Source organism: Pipistrellus hanaki (assembly GCF_964339955.1).
Source record: "Pipistrellus hanaki genome assembly, chromosome: X".
NCBI classification, from domain to species: domain Eukaryota; kingdom Metazoa; phylum Chordata; class Mammalia; order Chiroptera; family Vespertilionidae; genus Pipistrellus; species Pipistrellus hanaki.
In genome coordinates, this window is record NC_140524.1 from 30,441,637 (window position 1) to 30,457,857 (window position 16,221).

A 16,221-nucleotide genomic window follows, 5' to 3' on the forward strand; every position below is an offset into this window, starting at 1 on the left:
TTCTGATTGGTGTTTTGGAATTCTTAGGATATATTACCAGAAGTGGGATTGCTGGGTCAAAAGGAAGTCTCATTTTTAATTTTTTGAGGAAACTCCATATTGTTTTCCACAGTGGCTGCACCAGTCTGCATTTCCTCCAGCAGTGCACAAGGGTTCCCTTTTCTCCATGTCCTTGCCAGCACTTGCTTGTTGATTTGTTCATGGTAGCCATTCTGACAGGGGTGAGATTATACCTCGTTGTAGCTTTTATTTGTATCTCTCTGAATCCAATCTACTCTTCTCTCACTGACAAGCCTAAGAGGGCTGAGTTTATTCTGTGAAGATTTGAATACTTCAAGGGAGATTAGGTAAGTTAAGTCTTCTTCATATTGCTGTGGAAAGTACTAGCAATTTGTTTCATGTAAAACAGAAGTGATTATACTCACTATATTCCTTCATGTCATGTAGTAAAAACAATTAAGTGAAGTTAGACTATAGATTACTTGACTGTTTAGCCACAGTCATCTCTAATGGAAAAAGAGAAAAATAGCATTGACAAGTTTTGGAGGTTTCATCATTAGAAATGCCCATATTGCCAGGAAAAAAAAAAAAGCTGAAGTTTTTTTTAATGTGAACCTAGAAGTTTTTTAGGCCCCGAGGAAGATAGTGACAATACAGAATGTTATAGCATTAACTGTCTGAGAGCACTGATCATTGTAATGGGGAAACTGTCTCTATTAAGACAATTATTTTCTACAAGGTCTTTGAGTAAATGTCCAATTAGAAAAATAACAGAGGTTTCAAAGTGTGTGTAGCAATATACTCATTAGTAAAACAAAGTGATCTATATGAATCCCAAAGACCGTTGAAAATAATAGTGTTAATATAGGTGTTATAGTTATAGTCCTATCTAATTAAAAGGTAATATGCAAATTAACAATCACTCCATCACAAAATGGCAGCACCCATAGCCACAAAATGGTGGCACCCAGTCCTCTCAGCCCTGCTGGAGTTCCCCAGTCCCGCGGGGGTGGGGGTGGGGGGGAGGGCCCACTGAGAGCAAGCAGCATGAAAGGCCTGGCGGAATGCTTGCTTCATCGCCCTGGTAATGAGGCAAGCATTCCTCACCCAGCTGCGGGTGGGCCTCTGGGCCACGGAGAACCTCTGGGCAGTGGGCATGGAGCGGCCAGGCCCCACAGAGAGCTACTGGTGCATGGATTCATGCGCAGGGCTACTAGTTAGTATATAGTTGAGTAATTATTGAAAAAAACACATAAGAACATGCCATTTTGTAATCAAATAGAAATTATACTTTTAAAATCCATCTGAGATATTAATTTATATACATATTTATGCATATTTACATATATGTATATATTTTTTGAACCAGACTTCTAGACCCTTTTTCCACTCAACTCCAATTTATGCATTTCATATCCATAGCCAAGCTCAGATGATAGTTTCATTTTAGGAAGCTGAGAACTGAAGAATGTAGAATATTATTCTCTATGTAGGACCAAACAAGAGGCAATAGAAAGTCTGGGTCTCTTAATGAGCTGTTCAGGTTTGGATTTAGGACTTTGCTTGCAGGCTTCAGCTTATCTCCAAAACCAATAGTCAGTTCTGTGAGATGCATTTCTAACATGTGTGGCTTCTGCTGTTTTTGCCTCTAGTATGCATTATTTGGTTGCATTTGATGATGGTTCTGTCAGACAATCTAATTTTTTTTTTCTTTAGTGGTAGCTAGCCCACATGCAGTATTAAGACAGCCAATAGTTTTCTCTTTTGGAAATGAATTCTCGCATCAAATAGAGGTAAAAGGTGAAGGAAGTGGCACATATTTCAAACTGGTAAATCATGGCAAGTAACCTGGGGGATCTTATGTAGATCAATGTATGAACTAGCCTTCTATAATTATAAATGGGAGATACCCTCTTAATGGCTTCAGTCTGAAGGCAGTTGAGAAGTGAGCAGAGAAGGGCTATGCTATTTTAAAGTCCTTTTGCTTCCAAGTCCTCTGTGCATCTCACCAAGGCAAAATGCTGCATATAGGACAGTTTATTTTTTATAGCATTGTTCGCTAACCTCTTTACAGAATCAGACTGATGGATATGAAGCCAGTTTCTACAGACATACTCTGGTATATGTGGCCAAAGAGCCAGAAGTATTTTTTGTAGTTTAGACCTAAGTACTTTCTGAAATGTTTTCCCTTGAGAGATTCTAACTTAGTCCTATTATGGAACCACTTGAACACTTGAGCAGAACTCTGGCTTTTGTGAGAAACATTAACAGCGATGAAAATGCACATTGGGAATTAGATTGCAACTAATCAAGAGTACCACTTCAGTCTATTATGAATGATTTATATATAGCTTAGTGGATATGGAGATCATTAGTAATAATATAATAGTCTATTGTCATTACAAGGTCACCTTGGTGATCTTTGTCAAAGGTGACAACGCTGTTATTGACCTACTTTAAAAAATGTATTTAGATATTACTGTGTCTTTTGATTTACTGTGGATAAATTTTAAAAAAATATATTTTCATTGATTTCAGAGAGGAAAAGAGAAGGGGAGAGAGATAGAAACATCAATGATGAGAGAAAATCATCAATTGGCTGCCTCTTGCACCCACATTGGGGATTGAGCCCACAACTCCGGCATGTGCCCTGCTAGGGAATCAAACTGTGACCTCCTGTTTCATAGGTCGATGCTCAACCATTGAGCCACGGCAGCTGAGCCTATGGGTACATTTTAAATTGATGCCTTTACTATTGAGATTTTGCCCCAAATAGAAAAATAGGTTTTGAGATTATTTGATTGATAAATTGGGGCCATAAAGTTAATTAAGAGCCAATCATAATATATTATAATGTTAGTTTTTGTTTTCCTTTATTTTTCCACTTTAATTTACCATACTGCCTTTTCTAACATGGGTTTTTGAAGAATTTAAAACACAGCTTTTTAAATATATGGGTAATACTTGTTTATTATAGAAAAATTAGAAAATACAAATACACAGAAAGAAGATAATGATATATTTTGCATATATATATATATATATATTTTAAATATATTTTATTTATTTTTTACAGAGAGGAAGGGAGAGAGATAGAGAGCTAGAAATGTCGATGAGAGAGAAACATCGACCAGCTGCCTCTTGCACACCCCCTACTGGGGATGTGCCCGCAACCAGTGTACATGCCCTTGACCGGAATCGAACCTGGGACCTTTCAGTCCGCAGACCGACGCTCTACCACTGAGCCAAACCGGTTTGGGCACATATATATTTTTTCTAAGCAAGACTCATACTCTAATTACTTTTTCATTTATCAATATATCGTTAACATATTTCTATGTCAATAATATATATCAATACACACATACCACACACATATTTAAAACTATATATATATATATATATATATATATATATATATATATATATATATATATGACACTATACAAATCAGAAAAGTCTATCTCTCAAGTTGAGTAATTAGTGGGGATCATTATAAGGCACAGTTCCTGTCCTGTTGTGCAGTATCAAGGGTGGCATATAGAGACATTTATTTAATTTGGTAACTGTTAAATAAAAGAAGTAATGTGGGACATTAGAAAAATGACTGAACCAAAAGTAAGGAGACATAGATTCTAATCCTGGCTCTACCACTATTCATGTATGTGTCTTTGTGTAAACCATTTAATCTCTCTTGGCTTCAATTTCCTAACCTTTTAGCAGAGTTCTTTTGAGGATTAAATGAAATGTGTATACGAACTGTAAAAGTTTATCTCAGTATAATAAATTAAAATTACTATAAATTGTTTACATTATTGAAAACTTCCTGACACTGTGAACTTTTCATCTAAAAATGCGCAGAATATTTAGTGAAAAATAAGCTGGGAGAATCTTTGTGGGTGAGAATTCCACAGTCTTGTAGGTATGCTCATCTATAATTAAGAAATTTTCTTCTAGCAACATAGTTAATATAATTGTTTGCAGTTTCAAGCAGACTTTTTAAGAAACTGATCCTTCTATTCCTTGTGAATTATAAAATGAAATCTTATATTCACAGCCCCCATGCCCACTTCCACCTCCACCCAACATGTGTCTCTTCCTTTCCCTCATAAATATTGTTTTGGACTTACTTGTACATATGTTTGAAGGATAATTTGGCCTAATTTGTTTACAGGAATTACAAGGGTGACCTTTATTCAGCTGTCTCCTTTTTGATTCTCATATTTCTGGATCTATCAAGGTAAGTGCATTCTACAATGAAATTTACTTTGGGAATTGAACATATAGCTATATAATGTGAAAATAATGGAATGTTCCACTGATATATTTTGTTATATTTATTGAGTGCCAAGTAAATGAAATTGCATTGTTTTAAAATTTAAAAAAACTTATTTAGCTATTGTATAGATAAGCTTGTGTCTATACTCCATTATTGTTAGTCTTTGTAAAACCAATTATGGAGGCTGTGCTATGTATTTGAATGATTATGTGACCTTTTCTACATAAAGCTACTCCTTGATTAATAGGGATATATCTGCAGGGTACAAGGAACAGTAATAGCCAATGAGGATGTTTGTAAAACCTTTTAGTAGTTCTCATTGGCTGCAAAATAAACATGGCATTTCTTTTTATCAGTGGCAAAAATATTACCATTCAGATAACTGTATTGACAAAATAAATATTTGCCTCCTGAAATTAATATTTTAAAATTTTAGGAAAGTCTGATGTAAAATATCTTTATTGTCATGATATTGCATTCATTTATTGATCCATAAATTCAGTAAATATTTTTTGAGCAACTACTGAGTGCCGTATCTTTTGATAAATGTGCCAGTGTAGACAGAATTAACCTGGAATATTAAGAAAGTGATTGCTTCTATATTCAGCCCTATGTTAGATAGAATATGTGAGAAAATGTGGCAAGATGGAAGGAGACTTTCAGACTACAGTGTACCCTTGAACAACGAGGGGTGGTTAAGCCCCCCCAACCCCCTGCATACGATAAAAAATCTGCACATAAATCTTAATACACTAAACTTAAAATGTGTAGGACTTAAGTCAGAGCCCTGTGATAATGACCCTAAAGAGACTAGTTTTATTAGTTATACTATTTATTTTCCTTTCAAGTTTACATTTCATTGAACATGATCCAAAATTAATTGAGGTTGATTTGGGGGAAATGGTCTCATTTTAACCATTTGTATTGCCTCTGGGACACTGTTGGGCAAAACTGTATGTCCCATAAGACAAAAATTATGATAATTAGATTAAATTTTTCCTATTGTCTTGTTTCCATTATTGAATTTTTACAACTTGAACTTTGGATAATGTTTTGTATTGTGCAATGAAATTTATTAAGAGTACACATAAGTGCCTGGCTGGTGTTGCTTGGTGGTTGAGCATCAACCTATGAACCAGGAGGTCACTGCTTAGATTCCTGGTCAGGGCACCTGCCTGGGTTTCTGGCTCGATTGCCAGTAGGGGGCATGTAGAAAGCAGTTGATCAATGATTCTCTCTCATCATTGATGTTTCTCTCCCCTCCTCTCTCTTCCCCTCTGAAATTAATAAAAATATATTAAAAATAAGAGTTTATAAAATAAGTAACTAAAATTTCAGTAAACCATAAAAAATTCTACATATAACTTTTTTCATTTTTTATTCTCTATTGATTAAAGTATTACATATATGTCCTTATCCCCCCATACCCTTTCCAGCTCATGCCCTCAACCCCCCCACCCCCCCAGTGTCTGTGTCCGTTGGTTAGGCTTATATGCATGCATACAAGGCCTTTGGTTGATCTTGCCCCTTCCCCCACCCTCCCCTGCCTTCCCTCTGAGGTTTGATGGTCTGATTGATGCTTCTCTGTCTCTGGATCTGATTTTGTTCATCAGTTTATAATAGACTCCCCCCAAACTTAACCAAAGTCTGCCTTCACATCTGTGAATTCAACTGACCCAGAGAGAAAACTGTTGGGGCTGGGGCTCCAAGGTTTGGAAACTGCTGTTTGGAATATGAAAACAGTTTTTCCATCTGTGTTTGGTTGAATCTGCAGATGCAAAACTGAAACAAGAGATATGAAGGGCTGACTGGATTTATTGAAAAAAATCTGTGGGTAAGTGGATCCAAGCAGTTAAAACCTCGTTGTTCAAGGGTCAGCTGTGATTAAAATCTTAAGTCACCTGAAGGACTTCCCTCATTGGTCTTCATTCTAATTAAAAGTCTTGGTCAATGTGAATTCTCCAGTAAGTATGGAATACAAAGCATTGATATCTTCCTTCCACAGCCCCTTCAATTCTTTGATACCTGCATCTGGCAGTGCTACACATAATTATTCAAATAAGAATTCTAATCCCAATTTACAAAAAAGTCAAAAGGCTGATCTGAATTTTCAGAATCACTTGATACTTTCTCTAAGTATGTTAAACAATAGAATTACATAAAAAATTAAATCCTTAAAATCTTGGAATTTGCATTGCCCTTCAAAAAATACAGTACAAGTACAAATACATTAAAGATTTTTTTAAAAAGTAGGTTCCAGTTAATTGAGATTAGTCCATAATGGGAATTTAAATTGGATTTGTCAGTTTTAACTTTGCCATTCTTCTAGAGGTACTGCCTTTAAGGGAATACCATTGCCAAGAAATTCAGATCACTATAGGAAAAAATGTGTAAGATCAGAAAATAAAATGACAGATTAAAAAAGACACTTACTGAGGAAGGAAGTTGAGATTTTTGCATATTGTATCATTTGTGAAAATAATTTTCTTAACTTGGGAATTGTGACTCTGCCAGCTCTGTAATATTAAGTTGAAAGGTGTTCTTGTTTTTTTTTCATACTAAGAAGGTTTAAATGTATGAAAGATGCCGAAACCGGTTTGGCTCAGCGGTAGAGCGTCGGTCTGCGGACTGAAAGGTCCCAGGTTCGATTCCGGTCAAGGGCATGTACATTGGTTGCGGGCACATCCCCGGTAGGGGGTGTGCAAGAAGCAGCTGGTCAATGTTTCTCTCTCATTGACGTCTCTAGCTCTCTATCTCTCTCCCTTCCTCTCTGTAAGAAAAATCAATAAAAATATATTTATAAAAATAATAAATGTATGAAAGATGATTATCTTCCTAACATAATGTGAATGAATAGATTAGAATGGAGGATAAATGCTTAAGCGGTCAAAAGAATGCACACTTTTGAATATGCTTGGCTCTAAATATTTAAAAGGTCCAGAGAGGAGCTGCTTTTCCTCCCTTAGAGAGACAACATCGTATAGAAGAAAAGTCCTGGCTTATGAATCAGCAAACCTGGACTCTACTCCCAGTCTTAACACAAGGAATATGTTCCTCCTTAGGCAACTTCTCCACCCTGAGCCTTGGTTTAGTTATTCTATAATATAAACTTCGGGATAGATAGCTACAACTCTTTTCCTGCTCACTCTTTAGTTTTTAGAAAATTAAGGAATAAGTTGTAACACACACACACATCAGTTGTTAAAAGTATTGCTGCTTAAGTGGCTTGGTACTTGGGTAATGGGACATTTATTTATTTACTTTAAAATATATTTTTATTGATTTCAGAGAGGAATGGAGACAGAGAATAGAAACATCAATGAGGGGAGAGGACCATTTATTGGCTGCCTCCTGCATGCCCCATATTGGGGATCAAGCCCGAAACCTGGGCATGTGCCCTGACTGGGAATTGAACTGTGACCTTTTGGTTCATAGGTCGATGCTCAACCACTGAACCATGCCAGCTGAGCGACATTTACTTTTTTTTTTTTTTAAATCTTAAATCAACTGTGTATTATTAACACTACCACCACCACCACCTCCATCCCCCATGCATATCAGTATTGGCATTATACTAAATAGATTCGAGTAGAAGTTTAGTTAATGGTCTTATTTTCCTACTTGATAAAAATGCTTAACTTTGGGATACTGCTATGCTGATGTTCTGTCAGTCTCTTGAAGTTCAGCAAAACTGTTATGTTTCTCCTTCTTACAAGGTGGTCATTCAAGGTCAGGCATCTCTCTGTAACTTGGAACCAGCCAAGTGCATAACCCGATGACTTCAGACTCCAATGCTTTCAATCTGGTACCCTTCATGAACATCACATTCATATTAAAGTGTTTAAAATATATTCTCCTTCATCTACATATCACAGCAATAACAACCTAGGCTCAGGACAGTGCTGGGAGCAAATAACCACTTGGAGTTAATGATCTGAGGGGCAGCTGAAGGACCATTGACTCTTCTTAGTCAGTCCTTCATCCCAGTAAAATGCCTATTCCTCAGATGTCAAGTCTTCAATAACTTTTCTCTCTTACATCAGATTAAGTAGTGGCCATAAATAGTAGCATTTACTACACAATAATGAGATGTGGTAATGCAATAAAATATCAACAGTTCTAGTACTGTGTAAAGATGGCCATTTTTATCAAACAAACAAACAAACAAACAAACAAACAAAAAAGAGTGGTAAATGAAATTCATGAATCATAACATTTTGGCAGTGATTTTTCCTTTATTGATTTGAAAGAAATATAAGTAAGAATTCATACGGTTTAGGGGAACATTTCCCTTTCTTTTGCTTCTTATTCCCCTGACGAATGATCCATTTTTGAAATAAAAAAATGCCTCTGACATCTATTTTAAATAGTTTTTAAAAATAGTATATGTTTGGCTTCCCCCTGCCTTTTTAGCACTTGATTCCATTTCAAGATATGTACAGCTTTGAGCTGAGCAACTAATATAACTCTATTGATGCTCTTTTCCAGAAGAAGCATTTTACATTTCTTTATTATTATGACAAATTAATAAGTCTCTACAGTGTACTAGGCATAGTGTTAGGGAAACAAAAATCAATAAGGGGCATTGTCCTTAACTCCAAACTTATGGTAGAGAGGTGAGGGCTGATCTATATACAGAAAAATAAAAGAATCAAGTGTTCTGGGTATGAAATGCATATGAATTTATTTGTTCATGGCATTCATATTATTTTTCTAAATTAAAAAAAGACTCACATCTGAGAACTTCCTCTGTAGGGCAATGAGATATATAATCTCAAGTAGCCCTCACTTAAAAAAATATACAGGAATCACTGGTTATGGTACATGTCCTAATTCCTGAGATCTGTGAATACATTGCATCACATAGCAAAGGAAAATTAGGATTGCAGATGGAATTAAGGTTGCCATTCAGCTAACCTTAGGATACAGAAATTATCCTGATTAGCTGAGTGAACCCAATATAATCAATCACAAGGGTCCTAAAAAGAAGAGGGAAACAGAAAAGAGAGAACCAGAGAGATGGCAGCATGAGAACTTGGCCCAACATTGTTGGCTTTGAAGCTGGTAATCACAAGCCAAGGAATAGAGGTAGATTCTAGAAGCTAGAAAGGGTAAGGCAAATGATTATTCACTTGAGCATCTGGAAAGAAGTGTAGTCTGGCCAACACCTTGATTTTAGCCCGTCAAGACCCATTTCAGACTTTAGTCTTCTAGAATTATAAGATAATTCTCTGTTTTACACCACCAAATCTGTGGTAGGTTTTGTTTTTTTTTGTTTTTTTTTTTGTTTTTTGTTTTGTTTTTTTTTTACAATAGCAATAGGGAACTGGCACACTAAGGTTTACCCAGCACAGAAAATTTGGAGAGAAGTCTCTGCCAGCAGTCATAATTGCTAAAAGACATGGATCACGCTGATCTTGATGCACAGGAATATTTGTGTAGTGAACATTTTCCTGGATATTCATATCAGGTCCTTTCATTAGAAGTATAGTCCTGAGACCAGCCAATGCGGCTCAGTGGTTGAGCATCAACCAAGAACTAGGAGGTCAAGGTTCAATTCCAAGTCAGGGCACATGCACAGGTTGCAGGTTCGAGTCCCATCATTGATGTTTTTATCTTTCTTTCCCTCTCCTTCTCTGAAATAATTAAAAATAATTTAAAATAATCAAACAACAAAAAACAAGTACAGCCCTAAAATGCCTAACAATACTCCCACCTGCAGTTTCATGGAGAATGTAGCCTTTTTCCTTCTCCTTCTGTGGACTACTTGTGCCCCTTCTTCCCATCTCCTTAGCCCTCCTCCTCCTATCTTGATGTCTAGGATGAAAGGTTTGTGGATAGTTAAAAAGTGGAAAGTTTTGTTTCTTTCCTGGGGTACCTACAGCAGTGAGAAAGATATAGGTACTGCTTTCTCAATAAATTATCCTAGCATGGGTTTATAAAAACATAAAATTGGGAATTGAGTATAGTATGAAATAGGAGTCTCAGTCTGGTGGCCTTTTGCTCAGGATCTGACCTCAGATTTATTTTGTTTGTAATATAGGACTCTTCCTCTCTTACTTCCCCTCCCCTTCCTCTTTAAAATGCTTACAGCTTGAGTATACCTTTATCAGTTCCATAGCATCTACTACCCCCTATTGTCTTATTCCTTACTCACCTGACTTGTGTATTATGAACCCGGTCCTCTGCTGTAGAGGTTAAGTGCGTATGCTTTGAGGTTTAAGTAGGTGAGATGATCCAGTTCTGCCACATATGGGCTATATAACTTAGGTAAGTAGATTAAATATAATAATTCTAAACTTCAGTCTCCTCACTTCCAAAATGCAGTTATAATTATACCTCGTACCTCAGACTTGTGAGGTTTAAAATGGCATGCACATGACACGTAAAGCACTTTGCACAATGCCTGACATACAACATAGTACATGTTCAATAAATACCACCACACCACCACTACTATTGCCACTGTTAGGGCACAAAGCGTGTGTATGGGCAATCAGTTCCATCTAATAGAGGGATTAGAAGCAGGCAACTTAAAAGGCTTCATGGAGAAGGTATGCTAGAGCCATTCTGTAAGTGTGGACTGGTGGAGAGTAGGGAATAGCAACTTGGCATTATCCGATGAACAAATAAGTAGTAGGGATGGGCAGATGTTCCAAGCAAATGAAGCAGTGGCACGGAAACATCAAATGGCCTGGTCTCTTACAGGAACCTCAATCATTATCTTAAGCTAAAGGGTGATGTGAAAGGTAGACATGAGAAGAGATGAGGCTGGAGAGGTAGGCTGGGGACAGATGAAGAGGAACTTCTTTGTCTTGAGGAGCATCTTTTTTCTACAGGCGAGTGGTTTGCTAACCTTACCTGGGAAATTCGAAGTTTGGTGCACTACCCACTGAGCCTCTCTTGCCTGAGAGCAACCCTTGAAGCAAATTCACCTAATAACACAGTTTATAAGCCACTTTTATAGGCATGAAGGAACAAGGGAATGATTTTAATTACATTTGTAATACAGCAGCTATTTTCAACCAGTGTGCACAAGAATTTTTAAAATATGCAATACCTGACTATTTAGTGAGGGGCACCAATCTCTTTTCTCTTATACTGTCAAATAAAAAAATGACAACAGTCTACCCAACAATAGTTGTGCAGTGTGACTGCCCTGTCTTGAACAACAAAGATATAGGTCATATAAGAGAGTTGCATCTTATTGGTCATGGTGCATAATAATGTTGCCTCTGATTGGTTAATTTTTGGAATGAGAAATCCTTGTATACAAGTATAGGTACCTGTTTTTTTTTTTTTTTTTTAAGTCACTTTGGAGCAAAAAATGGGTAGGTAATTATTATTATTTTGTTTGTAAATTAAAAATTATACCTATTTTTGTTAGATTGGAAACAATTATAATATATTTGGTATGCTGCACAATTTCAGTAATTAGTTTATGTGTGCCATGAGATGAAAAAGGTTGAAAATCACTGATATAGAGGATTCACTCTGGTGATAGTATGGAGGAAAGATTGGAGGAGCAAGACTGAAGGCAAGGAAACCAGTTAGGAGAGGGTTGCTATAGGCCAGATGAGAGGTGGTGAGGGCCAGGTGGCAGTTAACAATGGGATTAGCCATTAGGGCATAGATTTGAAAGATGGTCATCAAACTTCAGTGTGTATCAGAATCACTTGGAGGGTTTGTTAAATTGCAAATTGTTAGACCTTACTCCCGAGTTTCTGTTTCAGTGTGTCTGGGGTGAGGACCAATAATTTGCAATACTAATAAGTTTCCAGCAGATGTTTATGTCACTGGTCCAGGGACTGACTACACTTTGAGATATGCTAACTATCTAGAACTAACAGGCATGCAACACATTAAATATGGGGAGTAAGGGAAAGGTTTCTGGCTTGGGAGACTGGACAGATGGTAGTTCCACACAAGTTACTGAGATCAAGTTTAAACTGAGTTGAAAAATCTTTCTCCTGACCCTAGCACAGAAAGGCCAGCTAAAAATCTTTAAGCATGACTTGTAATCAGAACCTGGGCCCTCTTCTAGGTATCTTGACCCTATACTCTTGTGCTGGTTTCTCCCACCCATACCCCTTCCCACCCCCACCACTTTCCTCTAACTGCCTTGTTGCCATTCACTTTCAGGAAGTGAAAGTGCAGGTGGAGTGGGGTGTAAGGTAATGAGTTTCATTTTACACCTGTTGAGTTTGAAGGACATTTAAATGAGAAAATCTTTTAAAACGCCTTAGGTTTTTGTTTTTGTTTACTTTTAATTTAAGAAAAGTTTTATCACCTTATTTCATTTTGCTCATCATTTTCTCTTTATGTAAAATTGGAATAGTCAAGATACAGGTCCAGATGTGGTTTCATTGAGCTTTCATCTGGTGACTTCTTGTATATTTGCAGTCAATCCTATAAGGATTTCTGAGTGTTAAATTTGCTCATAGCTGACAATCATTCTTTTTATAGTACAGATCAGTGAATCCAAAACATGCTCATTTTTAAATTCCCCTTGAACACTCCTGTGACCTAGCTTTCTCTACATTACTGCTACACCAAAAGGAAAAATCAAAGTATGGCAGAATATCCATGCTGTTAAGTAGGGGAGAGTAAGAGGATATCATGTAGGTTGCCCTTTTTCCTTTTATTTTCTCTTTCTTTTCTTTTCTTTCTTTCTTTCTTTCTTTCTTTCTTTCTTTCTTTCTTTCTTTCTTTCTTTCTTTCTTTCTTTCTTTCTTCTCTTTCTGTGTAGTGTGTGTGTGTGTGTGTGTGTGTGTGGCCTATTTCATTCTCTCTCTAAGGTTGAGAATAGGCAAAGAAATGATCTTGAAACAGGATAATGTACCTAAATGCAATGTTAATATGAGGACTGTTAGGCTTTAGAGAAGCAATAGAAATGGATGAAACTGACAGACTTGATTTTGTTGCAAGGGGGCAGTTGTATAGGTAAGTTGATCTTTCTGGCATATGATTTAGAGAGAGAGAGAGAGAGAGAGAGAGAGAGAGAGAGAGAGAGAGAGAGCGAGCGAGAGAGAGAGAGAGAGAGAGAGATATTCTCAGTTCACTCCCTTATCAGCTTATAGCCCCATGATGCTGATACTGTACAATCATCTTAATATGGGGGAAGAAATGTGGTAAGATGGTCAATTTTAGCTATTCACTGCCATAAACTTCCTTGAAAAGACATTGAACTGTGCCATCTAATCTTAGTGACTGATTACATAGTTGTATTTTGTGGATAGGCTAGCCACTCATACATTTCCATGCCAGGGGCATGATGAACCTTAACTTGTAGATTCCATTTATATACTGTAGTATTTAGCTCTGATCTATTAAGGAAAGCTGAAGAATTACTCTATTCTAAGAACACACACACACACACACACACACACACACACGATCAAACAATTACAAAACTGAGGACAAGGTCTTGGACTTCTGCTAAGAATTTATAGATAAGCCTTAATCTGAAATATATCCATGTTTGCCAAAAATAAGTCCATTATTGGATGTTTAGGAAATGGGATCAGAGTTACAGAAATGGCTTTTGTAGTTTCTGGGAAATCTTTCTGAACAGAAGATCTTCCTTAGGAATGTTATTTCAGCCCCCTGAATGCAGCAAAGTGTCTTTTGGGTGAGACAAAGCCCAGGTCTCCATCTCACCTTAATAAATTTGAAAATTACTGTTCCTTTAGTCTAACACACTTCCAAAGCATATTGAAGATTGCTACACACACACACACACACACACACACACACACACACACACACACACGTATTTTCCGGCGTATAAGATGATCCCCCTAATTTTACAGTTAAAACATAGGTTTAGGCCTATATTCGCTGTATAAGACTACCCCCCACTTCCGAGGCAACACCAGTTCTTTTTTAATAGACCGCCTCTCTGACTCTGGCCAATCTGAGCAGGCTTTTTTCCGTTTCAAAAGTCGTCTTATACGCCGGAAAATATGGTATATATATTAAGATAAAGAAAAAAAGGAAAAAAAAAACAATGACAGAGATTCTGAAATAAGTACAAAGGGGCAATACAATCTGAAGTAGTCAGGGTCTTTTCTTTAGGATAGATGTTGAATTGGTGCTCTTTAAAAATTGTCCCATTTCACTAGATGTCTGACAAATGTCAGATGAAGCAATTCAGCTTAGTGATTTTAAATGGCTGTTTTCTGAAAACATATCACCTACTTATTTTTTGTCTCAGACTCATCTATGCCACTGCCTGAAAACTTTATTTTTAAAAGACATACTTTAAGTGACATTGACTATCACTCTGTGTAGATAAGTGATTTCATTCTCTTATTTGCAAAATTGTCACCTGGTTAAATGGGGTGGATGTAATTCATATGTATGATGTAAACTTGGGGTAGGGGATTATCTGTCTCACAGGTAGTATAAAGCCTTCAAAATCATTTGGTCAGGCCCTGCCAAGATATTAGAGGTGAGCTAATTAAATATTTGACCAAATATAGCAGGCTAATTTTTAAGTTCATAATTTTGTGTAGTTATTTTTTCATTTTGATATTTATGCTGGACCTTGGCAGAAAAAAGGTTTCCCACCCCTGATGTAAACCTTCAATGAAAAGTTAATATAAACAATACCAATTGTTAGTGCTCATCTTAATTTTATTTAATTTTCACACTTTGTTCAAAAGTACCCTGATTGATGCTTAAATATTTTGCATACTGTGTATGAACACACAATAAAAGATGCTCTTGTGTGCACGCCCTCACCCAAACTTTTGTCTATACACTGTATGATGTAAATGCTACCTGTGACTACTAATTTGCATCAAGCTTATGGTTTTAATCATAAGAGAGCATATGAAGTTACTGTTTATTTTATTGTTAACAATAGTTTGAGGAGGTGGAGTAAGGAGGTCAAAGAAGAATGGCAACTCTAAGAAAGGCTGATTTTCAGTTAAGTACATTTTTAAAGTCATTTTGTCATTTGGTAAACACACAGTGATTATTCTTTCAGACAGATGAAATATTCATTAGAAAGAGAAGTGAGGAAATCACAGTACTATGAAAGAATGGCAAGGGAGGGAGAGGCCTGTCAAGAATATTTTGTCTCCAGGTGAAAGAAATAAAAATTGCCAAGAGAGGGACCACTGGAAATGAAAACTTTTAAAAGGGTTATTTCCATAAAGTCTGAGGAAATCGTGGCCTCCATTAAGATTTTCGTCCCTGAGATCCTAAACTGTAAGTATAGTATCTGCTTTGTCTGCAGAATAAAGAAGATCTTCGTTTAATCATTATCTTGGGAGCTGAGCATCCTGCTACATTTGAATAAAAATGCCTATTTCATTACTGATGGGAACACAGAGTTCGGTGTACCAAATGATTTACAGTAGAGCTTACTGACAGGGCTACCTTATAAATGAACAAGTTATTTAAAAAATACTTGTATCATGCCCACAAATTCTAAGAAATCTACCAAATGAGTGCCGTCCATTAAAAAAAAAATTGTTCTATTACACTTTCAGGTAAAATGGAAAGTGGTGATGTAGGAAATAGAATTTTGATGCATTCACAATACCATCAGTTGTTTTTTTTCTTTCTAGTGAAGTCTCTTAAAATGTTGGGATACGTGCAGCTATAAAATACTGAGCTGCAGAGGACCTTGAGAAATCATTTGCTCTAGGCTTCTGTTATCAAGTATGTTTCTACACAAAGGATGAGGGAGTCATGTTGTACAGTAAGTCCTCACTTATTAATAGTTTCTTGTAAACTGACTTTAAGCAAAATGACACAAAAACAAGTTTTACTGTAGGCAAATTGATAAAAACAAGAGTTAAGTTTCTATGGCATATTTCTGGACATAAAATCAACCAAATTTCTAAAGGAAGACTAAAAACATTTCTTTTAAAAAAAAAATAAAAATCTTGCTGAAACCGGTTTGGCTCAGTGGATAGAGCATCGGCCTG

At 36.5% G+C, this 16,221-nt stretch overlaps 1 protein-coding gene across 3 annotated transcripts in view; it reads left to right on the top strand.

Moving 5' to 3' along the window:
- Positions 1-16,221, top strand: part of TENM1 (teneurin transmembrane protein 1) — a 915,501-nt gene that overhangs the window by 13,616 nt on the left and 885,664 nt on the right. For all 3 annotated transcript variants that reach the window (XM_084870761.1, XM_084870765.1, XM_084870762.1), the window contains exon 2: positions 4,175-4,240. The gene's annotated coding sequence lies outside the window, so the exon portion shown is untranslated. The remainder of the gene's footprint in view (positions 1-4,174; positions 4,241-16,221) is intronic.